The sequence below is a fragment of the Schistocerca americana genome, chromosome 3 (genome assembly GCF_021461395.2).
Source record: "Schistocerca americana isolate TAMUIC-IGC-003095 chromosome 3, iqSchAmer2.1, whole genome shotgun sequence".
Classification (NCBI taxonomy): Eukaryota; Metazoa; Arthropoda; class Insecta; order Orthoptera; family Acrididae; genus Schistocerca; species Schistocerca americana.
Window position 1 is genome coordinate 365,035,631 of NC_060121.1, and position 13,242 is coordinate 365,048,872.

Consider the following 13,242-nt stretch of genomic DNA (forward strand, 5'->3'; position numbering starts at 1 on the left):
CGAGTGTAGCCAAGGACTTAGATATTGCTCACAGCATTGTTTCGAGTGCATGGGGAGCGTTCCGAACCACAAGCAATGCTGGCCTAAAAGAGAAGAGGTGATCGATCACTACAGCAGCGGATGACTGCTGCATTGTGTCACAGGCAAGAAGAGACCCATTTCAAATAGTGTGTGCAATTGCAAGTTGCAACCGTATTTAACGGGACTGCAAGGCGCACTGTCTCACACTCCACAGTGGCATCGTGACTGCATGGGGGAGGGGGGGGGGTTGGACTCTTTGCCCGATTACTAGTACTTCGTGTTCTTCTGCTGACATCCGCCCGTCGGCGGCACCGTTTAAGATAGCGGCAAGGGCTACGTGGGGTTTCCTATCGTGGGGTTTCCTACAAGGGTGCAGCATGTAGCGAAGGTGTCCCGAGCAACCGGTTCCCTAACGAGGTGTTTGCGAAATGAGCCTCCCCCACTGCTTGTCTATCCCAGTCGCTCACCCTCAGTGCAGGTGTTGTCACCGTTTCACAGACAGTGTCGTCGTCGATAGCTTTCGTTCCGTGCGTTTTCCTATACGACTTCTGTTCTATGCAGTGCACACGATGGAAGTGATAACAACAACGAAAGGGAGGCCGTGTCTTATCAAGGATGGTCATCGCTACCGTATTTATAGGAAATATGAAGAATATACGAACTGGATGTGGGTCAATTATGAAAGGACTAGGTGCAAAGGCCGTTTAAAAATCGCAAATGCCGAAATCGTTGCTCAACAGCAACATTCTTGTCCACCTGACAAAACAGTTGTGGAGATGAAGAAAAGACTACATAATTGCAGAAAAACAGTTCGTGAAGAAAAGACAGTGCCTGTAGCCCAAATTTTAAAGCAGGAATTTCAAGATTTGAAAGATAAAAGACTAGAATTCGTGGCATATATTCCGAATTATGACAGCTCCAAGGCTCAATTGTGTAAGGCGAGAAGAGGAGCTACTGGGACAACCTAGAACCCTGGCTCTAGTTCGGAAATTCACCTTAGCGAAGACCTTTTGAAATTAACGGAAGGTAATAGTTTTTTGAAGATTGATGATGGCTCTGTTTCAGGCAAGAGACTTCTAGTATTTGCTTGTGCAGAAGCAGAGAAAATCCTTTCTGACAATGGAATTGTGCTCATGGATGGGGCATTTGACAGCTGTTCAAAACAATTCAAACAATTGTACACAATCCATGTCAACATCGGAAGTACAGAAGAGGCAACTAAAATATTTCCTGTTTTCTTCAATAAAATTCTTCAGGGTGTCAGACCGCATCGTCATAATTTTAAAATGCGCCAACGTTTCGGCCAGCGTTGCAGCTAGCCTTCATCAGGGCTTTACGTTAACTGCTAAATGAACCTTTTTCATTTTTTTTTTTCATTTATTGAATTTCAATTCCCCCCGAAGGGGGCGGGCTGGCAGCAGCTTAGTACGCCGCTCTTCAGCCGACAGATTTTGTGATAAAGAGCAAGAGAACAAATAATAAAAAAACAGGCGATAAAATCGGAGACTTAGAGAGTAACAAGGCGAAAAGAAATCGTGGAACTTAAAACAACAACACAGGGATGATGACGCTAATAAAAATACATACGAAGTAGACAGGGAAAACAATAGACAATTAAAAAACACGGCGACAGTCTGGATTCTGTTCGCAAAGGAAATAAAATTCACACCGAGCGACAGCATGGTTTCTGTTCGCAACACGAGAAAGACAAACAACACTGAATAGTCACTGGAACACTGCACTAAAAAGTTGGCAAATGTGACACCACAGTCGAGAGCAGGTGGGGGGAAACTGGACAGAAGATGGGAAAACGAAAAAGGGGGGGAAAGGAGAGTAAAAGCGAAGGGGGGAGCCGGGAAAGGAGCTGAAGGAGGATGAGGACCCATAAGAGGGGTGGGGGCAGACGCGACAGGGAGTGGGGTAGGCAGAGGAGGGGAACACAAAAGGACTGGGGGGGAGAAGGGAGGTAGGGAGAGGTTTAGTGGGGAGAAAAACAGGACAGAAGGGGGGGGAGAGGGAGCCCAGGGAAAGGACAGAGGAAAGGAGGGGGATGGAGGATCAGAGTTGATAGGAAGGATAAATGGAGGGAGAGAGGGCATCATCCGGGAGGGGGAGTTGACGGAAGCCACCTTGGGAAAGGAGATGGAGGGTGTAGAGATGGAGGGTAGGGGGGACACAACGGTGAAGACGTGGCAGGGGGCGGGGACGGGAGAGGAGAGGAGCAACCAGGGGGTGAGGGGGTTCAAGACGGCGGGACGTGTAGAGGATGCGGATATGTTCGAGGAATAGGAGCAGATGGGGGAAAGGAATGAGATCATAGAGGATCCGTGTGGGGGACGGGAGGCGGATACGGAAGGCGAGGCGGAGTGCATGACGCTCAAGGATCTGGAGGGACTGATAGAATTTGGGGGGGGCAGATATCCAGGCAGGACTGGCATAACAGAGGATGGGACGGATGAAGGATTTGTAGGTGTGGAGGATGGTAGAGGGGTGCAACCTCCATGTCCGGCCAGAGAGGAGTTTGAGGAGTCGGAGGCGGTTGTGGGCTTTGGATTGGATGGAGCGGAGATGAGGTATCCAGGTGAGGTGACCGTCAATGGTGAGGCCAAGGTAGGTGAGGGTGGGGGTGAGGCGAACAGGACGTGCGCAGACAGTAAGGGAGAAATCCAGGAGGCGGAAGGAGCGAGTGGTACGACCTACGATGATTGCCTGGGTCTTGGAAGGATTGAGTTTCAGGAGCCATTGGTTACACCATGCAGCAAAAAGGTCAAGGTGATTCTGGAGAAGGCATTGGGACCGTTGGAGGGTAGGAGCGAGGGCGAGGAATGCAGTGTCATCAGCATATTGCAAGAGGTGTACTGGAGGGGGGGGGGGTTGGGGCATATCTGCCGTGTACAGGAGGTAGAGGAGAGGGGAGAGGACAGAGCCCTGGGGCACACCGGCAGAGGGGTAGAAGGTGTGGGAATTGGCATGATGGACGGTAACATAGGAGGGGCGGTGGGAGAGGAAGGAGGCCACCAGACGGATGTAGTTGATAGGAAGGGCGTAGGTTTGGAGTTTAAACAGGAGACCGGGATGCCAGACACGGTCGTAGGCCTTTTCGAGGTCAAGTGAGACAAAAATGGCGGAGCGACGGGAGTTAAGCTGGAGGGAGAGGAGATGAGTGAGGCGGAGGAGTTGGTCATCAGCAGAGAAGGAGGATCGAAAGCCACATTGGGTGTTTGGGAGGAGGTGGTTTTGGTGGAGGTGGAGATGGATGCGCCGGGAAAGGATGGATTCCAAGAGCTTGCTGAACACCGATGTGAGACAGATAGGACGATAGGAAGAGGCATCAGATGGAGGCTTATTGGGTTTGGAGAACATCAGGATATAGCAGGGCTACGGAGCGGCGGCAGAGCCCATGCGGACACGCGGAGAGCCACAGTAGTGGTCGCGAGCACACAAAGCAATGGCACGCCGCAGCCGGCTTCTGGACAGCATGGAAACAGTGTGACGTCACAGCCATCACCTGTTCGCTATTCGTCCGTCTCCTCCAATGGGGTGGATTAATATAAAGACCAATATAAAGACCAATAGAAAACAGCTATTTCAGCCAATAACAGATAATAAAGGAAACACCAATAAAGCATACCTTTCACCCCTCCTCCTCCTCCTAGTACAGCCAATCAAGTAACGACACGGTTTTCTCGTGCAGCTATTTAAGGAATCCAAGTGTGTTCATTTAGCAGTTAACGTAAAGCCCTGATGAAGGCTAGCTGCAACGCTGGCCGAAACGTTGGCGCATTTTAAAATTATGACGATGCGGTCTGACACCCTGAAGAATTTTATTGAAGAAGACAACGGCCGCGGAAGCCTACGCTTACATTTCCTGTTTTATTTGCTTTGCTGCCAGACAAAAGTAAAAATTCATATGAAAGACTTTTTTTCTGGATTGAAATCTAAGATGCCTGGGTGGTCACCAAAAACTGCAGTGCTAGATTTTGAAATGGCTACAATTAAAGCAATGAATTCAGTGTTCCCTGAAACACAACTTTCCGGTTGTAATTTTCACTTTAACCAGTGTCTGTGGAAGAAGATACAGGAATTGGAATTAACGGAAGACTACAGGGATAGGGAGGAAGTCCGATTGTTTTGTCGCATGTGTACTGCAGTGGCACATCTTCCACTTAACACTGTCGATGAAGCGTGGATTTTAATAATGGAACAAATGCCCAGTGGAGAGAAGATCACAGCATTTGGAGACTATATGGTTCATCAGTGGATGTAAAATCCTAATATACCTATTGAAATGTGTAATGTTTTTAGCCAACGACACAGAACGACGAATGCTGTCGAAGGTTGGCACAGAAAACTGAACTCCTCAATAAATCAGAAACACCGAAATGTGTACTTTCTGATTCAAAAGCTGAAGGAGGAGGTAGTGAATGCTATTTTTGAAATTAAAAACGATTCCATTGGCCTAACTCTTCAAAAAAGAAAGAAAAGGTACATTGATCTTGACAAGAGATTAAAAGACGTTATGAAAACATATGAAGACTCTGGAGATTTAAAAAGGTGTTTAAAATCTCTAGCCTTTTTACAAAAAATGGAATAAGAAATTACGATTGATAAGAAAAAAAGGTTATCAATTTGCTACTGTAATGCTGAACAACAACAATAACAAAAAAACAACAATAACAACAAAATATAACTAAAAATAAATAAAATGAAAAAAAAATTTAAACATGCGTATGTACTACGTGCATAGCCAGTCCTAAGCATGGATAAAATGTGAAGGGATGTTCTTATTTTCATGTCAGTGGAAAGTTCACTGTTACGATATTTATTTGTAGTTGGAAACACGAGCGTCACCACGGAGGGAGTCTAGACATTGGAAAAGTTGGATGATAAATTTGCCGTGATGTTCTGTGTGACAAATTCTGGGATTTGCTGTGGGCCTTAAAAATATTGTTGTTTCAAAACGGTATGTGTAAATACAGCACACATTTTACCAGCATCAATAATTTCGCAAAGTTAAATTGCCGATTCTGGAGTTTCGTCATATATGTCAAGCAAAACTAATTATTTGTATTTGGCGGATCTCATCCACAAAAGTACGCTTTTAACGGTATTTCTAAAGTTCTAATACAAAATCTGCTATTTATTGAATTTTTAACTCAACAAAACTGATATTTTACTTGGTAAATTTCTTACATAACATGGTCACTCGTCCTGTGAAGCTTCCAGAATTTTTGGTGAGGAAGGCGGAATGAGGACTCAGACAGCTGGCTGCCCACTTTTCTGTCAGAGACTTTTAAACACGAACATATTTGCCTTTATTGTGCTCCAACAGAAGCATTTTTCAGCTGACTATTATGTAGTTTATTTTATAAAGATGAAATTCCAACCAGATGAACTTTGGTGGATTCATCTGTATTGAGCAACGAATTTCACTGTCTGTAGACATCAAGAACAACACTCTAGTTATCGAGACTTTATACGCCACATCTAACCATAGGAAAATATTCTGTAATTTCTTTCAGATGAACACGCCCATTGTCGCGTAAATCTTTATCTAATTAACAACAGTAAACCCGGCGTTGCCCGGATATTTATTCATCCCAGATTTATGTCAGTTCATTCACTCTTCCCTCACCTCTCTTGTCCATTTAGTCCTACCTCGTCTCTCTGTCCACTTCCTCCTTCCTCCCATACGTCTCTCTTTCCATCTCCTCCATCTGCCCCCCTCTCTCACAAACTTCCTCCTCCTCTCCTTCTCCATCCATCTTCCTGTCTCTGTCCACCCCCTACTCTGCTTTTTCTAATAGTACATCAAATCACAATAACACCCATAATTTATTTATTTATTACAGTGTTCCATTAGTCATTCACCACCTTCCCCCTTTCTCTATTTACCTGCTGCTCCCTCTCTCTTTTAATCTGCTTCTCTCTCTTCTCTGGATACACCTCCTCCCTCCTCCCCGCCCCCATCACGTTCTCCTCTCTCCGTATATCTCCTCCTCCGCCTCCGTCATGCCATCTCCTCTTTCCCCATCTATGAAAAAAATACGTATATCTGCCAACTTTCATACTGATTGATGAAACGATGTTGAATTTATTTAAAGGTAGGCCAACCCTCCGCTAACCAACATACGTTGGCTTGTATAAATGCGTTCACCACGAAAACATACATACATGAGCCAACTCCTAAGCTGATCAGTCAAACGGTGTGTAATTCACAAGTTTGTTTGTGTGTAATTCTGTTGCAAGGTACCCTCTGTCATACACTGTATGAAATTTCACGTAGACGGTGAGGTTCCCCTTGTTTTGAAGATAAAATGTACAACATTTCATCAAGATCGGAGCAACACTGTGGCTTTTGTTGAAATCCGTAAGTAAAGTACCCTCCACCATGCACGGAACGAAGTTTTATGCAGACAGTGACCTTCCTCTTGGTTTGGGAAATAGGGATTCATTTTTATACACCCCACTCGCTCTATGCCGACTTAGTTGTGAAACATAAATAATAGATTCGAACAACAGAAATCATGTAATGATTTCTGTCGTATAACATAGCTATTAAACAGTAGCAACGAGATTACGAAGGCATTCACTTTTAATGTTAGGTAAAATAACGTTACACCTTGTAAATTATCACGACACAAAATGAAGATGATAAGCAATGTGGGACTTCCTTCGGTTTGCGTTTGAAACTCTCGGAGAACTCCTGTGTGGTGAGGAGGGTGGGAGGGGGCAGCAAGGGGTGCCTCAATTTGTTTTGCCGGCCGGGGCCTCTGACAGGTTTAGTGCGCCACTGCTCGTAGGAAACCCCACGGTAGGAAACCCCACGACACCGCGGCAAGAGCATAGAGACTGAACCAACAATGAGTGGGGTTGCATGCTCTTCTTGGATGAGAGTAGATTCTTCCTCAGTAGTGATTCTGGGTATATCCTCTTACAGCGGCTGGTGGGAATACGTAATGCATTCAGGAATATTGTTGAACATGTTGGATTTGGTGGTCCAGTTGATATGGTATGGAGGTCATTGAACGCAATACACTCACCGGTCAGCCTCATCGTGAGACTGTACTCATTCATCATGTGCCTCGTTTCAGGGGTTTTCTTGGTACAGGCTTCCTTTTTATGGAAGACAGTCCTTAACCGTATCGAACAACTCTCTTGGAATGAGAGGATGTTCGGCGAATGGACTGGCCTGCCTGTTCACCAGCCTAAATCACAACTACAGGTGTAGGATGTGTAGGGGAGACATCCACGTGCACCACTGACCATCCTGCAGTTATCAACCAAAAGAGCTCTTTGTCAGCCTTGTGGCCAGCATGAAATGCTGCCCATTGTGATCACAGACGCTATCAAGAACCATGTCGCAACTTTTTTACTGTCCAAGGAGTCCATCATAAATCGCGATGACTTCAGCGTAATTACAGACATAGAATAAAAGTGTCGTTTCTGTTCGTCTCATAGCGCATTTGTTTCAGTTACCTTCTGAACTACAGGTGTAACAGTTCTTTCTTCCTCTGGTCCCAGTTTCATCAAGCAACGTTACTTGGCAGTGAAATATCATGCGAAAGTTAATTTCGTCCCTAAGTTTTGCAAGCTCGTGCATTTACAGATCTTTAACGTGGATTTATCCATGCTCAGATCATACATTCGTTATTCGGTGAGAGAGCCAGTTTTCGAAGCATGATACAGCATTGGGTTTACATTAGTCCATCCCAATAAACAACCACAATGGAGACTACGTTTGGCACGTTTCACGGTCAGAAATATGAGGCGAAAGAGGACAGTGTAAGACCTGTAGCCGGTGCTAGCCGCACATCAAAAATTAGTAGTGCAGATCAATGTATCGTCCATAAGAGACAACGTTATGAGAGCTGTGACTATTGTTAAATGCAAATAAAGCAGTTTCCCCTTCAGGCACTTGTTTCTTTTGACACTAGGCATTTCGTTGGTTCACACCATCATCTTCAAGTGCAGTTCTCGAACCGCGCGACCGCTATGGTAGCATTTCGAATCCTGCCTCGGGCATGGATGTGTGTGATGTCCTGAGGTTAGTTAGGTTTAAGGAGTTTAAGTTCTAGGGGACTGATGACCTCCGAAGTTAAGTCCATAGCACTCAGAGCCATTTGAACCATCAAGTGCAGAATAGTTTGTTTACATAGCTGGTTTTGGTGAAACGTGCAAATGTCTTTTCGCAGTAGCAGACCAAGGGCAGCATAGGAAATAAACAATTTTTATTACTAGCAACAGACTCAACATAACCTACACTGCACTTGGTCTGCTACTGCGAAAAGACATCTGTACTCTTTGCCAACACCAGCTGTGTAAACAAACAAATTTCCACCTGAAGATATCGAAACGCATAGCAGCCAAATAAACAAGTGACTGACGCAGCAGTGGAGAACTATTAAACGCGCAGACCAAGTTGACACTCTGCGTGCTGGCTGATGGGAGAGGCTGTAAATGGGAAATGCCTTGCAGTTGCTCCTATCAGCCTCTACACCGAGTGTCAACTTGGTTAGAGTCCGACCCACGAACGATGGCGGTTCGGCTATGTCGAGACACAGACGGGAATGGTATTGTTGACGACTCCAAGTGATAGTTGCGGTAGGCGTATACGTTGTATGTTTTCCGCCTGAAGGAAGCGTATAGCCTGGAAATCATGTCTCTCGCTTGCTTATGTAGAATTTATCAGTTACCGCCACCACCAGCAATGACAACTCATCAAAAATGTAGTAGTATTAGTAGCTTTATTCATCCATAGATCTCTTTTTACAAGGATATAGGACATGTCGAAGTATTTACAAATTTAGATCAATTTAAAATAAGCTAATTTGTATACACATACATTTACAGACATCTAGTTAGAGACACTCATTAGATTTACTCCTGGTATTCAATACTTTTTTACAAATAACTTATTAAACAATGTAATGTCTCATTGTTCACTTATATCTCACTATCAGTCACTGCACACCCTATACACACATTGTTTCACAACACATCACTCACTACACACACAGACACACAGACACACAGACACACACACACACACACACACTGGTGATCTCTGGTCCACTTTCTGTACCGCAACTTCCCATTTGTTATCCTGAAAAACTGAGTCAGCAACCCTCCATAATGCGTGAGATGTTGAGCTCAGAAAGAGAAAGAGGTGTTAGTATTGTGCTTTGCATAGCTTGGGAGTAAGCATTTCCAGAAAGGAAAGAAAAAAAGGAATAAAAACATAAAGTGAAGGTGTTACGTGGAATGTTGGATATTTTATAATAATAATAATTATTATTATTATTTATTTGTATAACATTTTTTATCAAACCCCTACTCTGTTTTAGCTAAGTAATCCTTCAATGTATAAAATGTACTGCATAACAGGTACTTTTTAGCTGCCTTTTTAAATAAGTGTATTTTTGCAATTTCTTTAATCTCTTTTGGTAATTTATTGTACAGTTTTATTCCTTGGTAGAAAATACTGTTTTGAGTTTTATGTTTATTTTTTCTTGCTACATGTAAGTTCAATCTATCTCTCGTTGCATAGTCATGGACAGAGCTGTTTGTACAGTAATTACCAATGTTATTTTTGATGTGTACAACTGACTGGTAAATGTATTCACATGGAGCAGTTAAAATCCCCAGTGTTCTGAACAGATCTTTACAATGAGCTCGACTAGTATTTCTGGTTATTATTCTTATAGCTCTTTTCTGGAGTTTGAAAATTGTGTTAATATTTTGTGCATTTGCTCCCAAAAAAAGAATGCCATAGCTAAGAATTGAGTGTACATATGAATAATATGTAACTAAAAGACCTTATGTGTTACACACTGATGACAGGATTCTAAGAGCATACCATGCCGATAACATTCCGTTTGCAAGTACCTTTGTGTGTTCACACCACTTCAACTGAGAATCAATATTCATGAAATACAAATTCGCTAAACAACTCACTACGATCGTATTTAACGATGGCATTAGCTACAGCATTTAGAGCACAGCCCTTGGACACTACTGAAAGCCCATTGGCTCTCGAAGTATGTGTGACGTAGTTGCGCAGAACAAGCCTAAACTAGACCGCCATCGTTCGTGACTGCAATTAGGTATAATGAAACTGTTCAGTTCTAAGTGAGTGGTAGCAGATCGTTTGTTGTTAAGTCGGATCTTTCAGACCTCGCCTTGCCTAGGGCCCTCCGGGGGCCCGCGGAACTTAATACCTGCGTGTTGTTGTCGCGCCGCGCCGGTGACTCACGCTGCTACCTGCGAGCCCAGAGCCCAGCGGCAACAGGTGGGACCTGCCTGCCTGCCTTTGTGGGTGGGAAGGGGGGTGGGGGGGCGCCTTTCACAGCGTAGCAGGTGACTCCCCGAAGACACAATCCGACTTCGCAGTTCACACACAATGTCCTCTAACATGCGAAAGGATCCGCACTGGCACAAAAACTAGTCTCCCCGTTTGTCTCATTCACATGTTCTTTTCAGGGTAACCTACAGTTCACAAGACTTTGTGAAAAACATGACGTTACTTTGACGCAGGAACTGCTATCGACTTTCGTTAACATTTGATGCTGGGTGCTTGGGAAACACCATACTGGATTCCGTAATTTCGTATGGTATCGTGTCGTGAAAATAGGCCGTTTCAGGCCAATGGCACACTGGCACACTGAAGACTAAAAAGAAAGAAAGAAAAAAAACCAAGTGATTCTCGGTACGGTTTTCTATAATTACCACGTCACATAATGACGTATTGTCGGTTAAAGTCCTCGTGAGATGTTGAGTTAGAGCACAAAAGGAAAGCTACTGCTACTTCATATTTATGTAGTGGTTGTAAACGTTACGTTACAGAGTGTAGTTTAGCAACAAAGAGGTTCGGGTCCTTTTGTATTCCATTAATTTTTTTTCTTCACTTTCACGTTTCTAAAAGTTACAGGACTACCATATTAAGTCAATAGAAGTATGTTACGTAAATACAAGAGTGCTCTCTCTCTCTCTCTCTCTCTCTCTCTCTCTCTCTCTCTACCTCTCACTCGGGAGTGAATTGTGTTTGTCAATAATTTACAAATTACGAGTGAAATGAGCAAATACGAATAAATATTCGAGACACGTTGATCATCTGGTAAAACAAACTACCACTCAGACTAGAAAGCGTAGAAAAGACTGACACATTTGCAAAAGGATTATAGGCAACTCGGTGTCAGCCATCTACGACGTGTAAAAGACAGTTTACGAGCTAGATCTCTTAGGGCACTTCTTTTCGTAATGTTATTACAACAAATTTTATCAATACGGACCCGTTTTCAAGAGATCCTCAGTGTTTTGAAACCGCTTTTATTTATTGGACATAAGATAAATGAGCTGCTGCTTTAATTCGTGTGCTAGAACAGCTACCCATCATTCATTACAGACCAACTCCTGAAACTAGTCTTCAGAGTTTCTTAAAATTAATTTTTTCTCAAAAAAAAATCAGTATGTCATCTCATTTTCGAGGTTGATGCATATTACGAAAAAAGTACAACTTTTTCATTAAGTTTCGGAGTTAACTGTTAACAAAACGCGTAATCCGCAGTTCTCCCTAAGTGAGGTGTGTGTGTTATTGTTTTGAACGTCATGTTCGCCTCGTTTGTTGTGAACCGAATAATCACGAAAGTCGACAGACAGCTCTTATCGCCCTCGATAGAGCGTGTGACGTTAAAATGACATCACGTCCGTCCGAAGTCTTGTGAACTGTAGGTTATTCTTCCTTTCAGCAGTGGCTGTCGTACCCGCCAAGTGTACGTAACAGTTGCTGTAGTTAATCTACGTGAGCGACGAGCCACCTGATTTATCTACTACAGTACACCCCGAATATGACAATAAAGGGCGTTGCAGTATGTAATTTTTATTGTTTTATGTACACGGTTCAAACTATTTAGAAGAACGTGTTTGTATGTATCTGGTACAAAACGGGCCAGGACAATGTTACAGAAACAAATTTAAACGGACTTAAAATCTCCATGATTAGCGATCTTTTACAGAAGCTCAAAGTTTACCGCTGACTCTAATGAGAGGTACTTGTAACAGTTTCCAGAACGAAACTTTATCTCGAAATCTGGCAGAAAATCCAAAGAGATTCTGGTCGCATGTGAAGTACGCTAGCGGCAAGGCACATCAATACCTTCTCTGGGCGATAGCAATGAAAACACTATCGCCGACAGTGCTGCCAAAGCAGAATTATTAAACACAGCCTTCCGAAATTCCTTCACCAAAGAAAACGAAGTCAGTATTCCAGAATTCGAATCACGAAGAACTGCCAACATGAGTAACTTAGAAGTAGATGTCCTCGGAGTAGAAGCAAGTCTTCCGGTCCAGACTGTATACTAGTTAGGTTCCTTTCAGAGTATCCTGATACAAAAGCGCCATACTTAACAATCACATACAAACGTTAGCTCGACGAAATATCTGTACCCAAAGACTGGAAAGCTGCACAGATCAAGGCAATATTCAAGACAGGTAGTAGGAGTAATCCACTAAATTACATGCCCGTATCATCAACGTCGATATGGAGCAGGATTTTGGAACATATATTGTGTTCGAACATTATGAATTACCTCGAAGAGAACGGTCTATTGACACACAGTCAACATGGATTTAGAAAACATCGTTCTTGTGAAACACATCTAGCTCTTTACTCACACGAAGTGTTGAGTGCTGTTGACAAGGGATTTCAAATTGATTTCGTGTTTCTAGGTTTCTAGAAGACCTTTGACACTGTACCACACAAGCGGCTTGTACTGAAATTGGGTGCTTATGGAATATCGTCTTAGTTATGTGACTGGATTCGTGGTTTTCTGTCAGAGAGGTCACCGTTCGTAGTAATTGACGGAAAGTCATCGAGTAAAACAGAAATGATTTCTGGCGTTCCCAAAGTTAGTGCCATAGACCATTTGCTGTTCCTTATAAACGATTTAGGAGACAATCTGAGCAGCCGTCTTAGGTTGTTTGCAAATGACGCTGTCATTCATCGACTAGAAAAGTCACCAGAAGATCAAAACAAATTCCAAAACGATTTAGAAAAGATTTCTGTATGGTGCAAAAACTGGCTATTGACCCTAAATATCGAAAAGTGTAAGAGCATCCATATGAGCGCTGAAAGAAATCCGTTAAACTTTGGTTACACAATAATCAATCAAATCTAAAGTCTCTAAATTCAACTAAACGCCTAGGAATTACTATTACGAACAA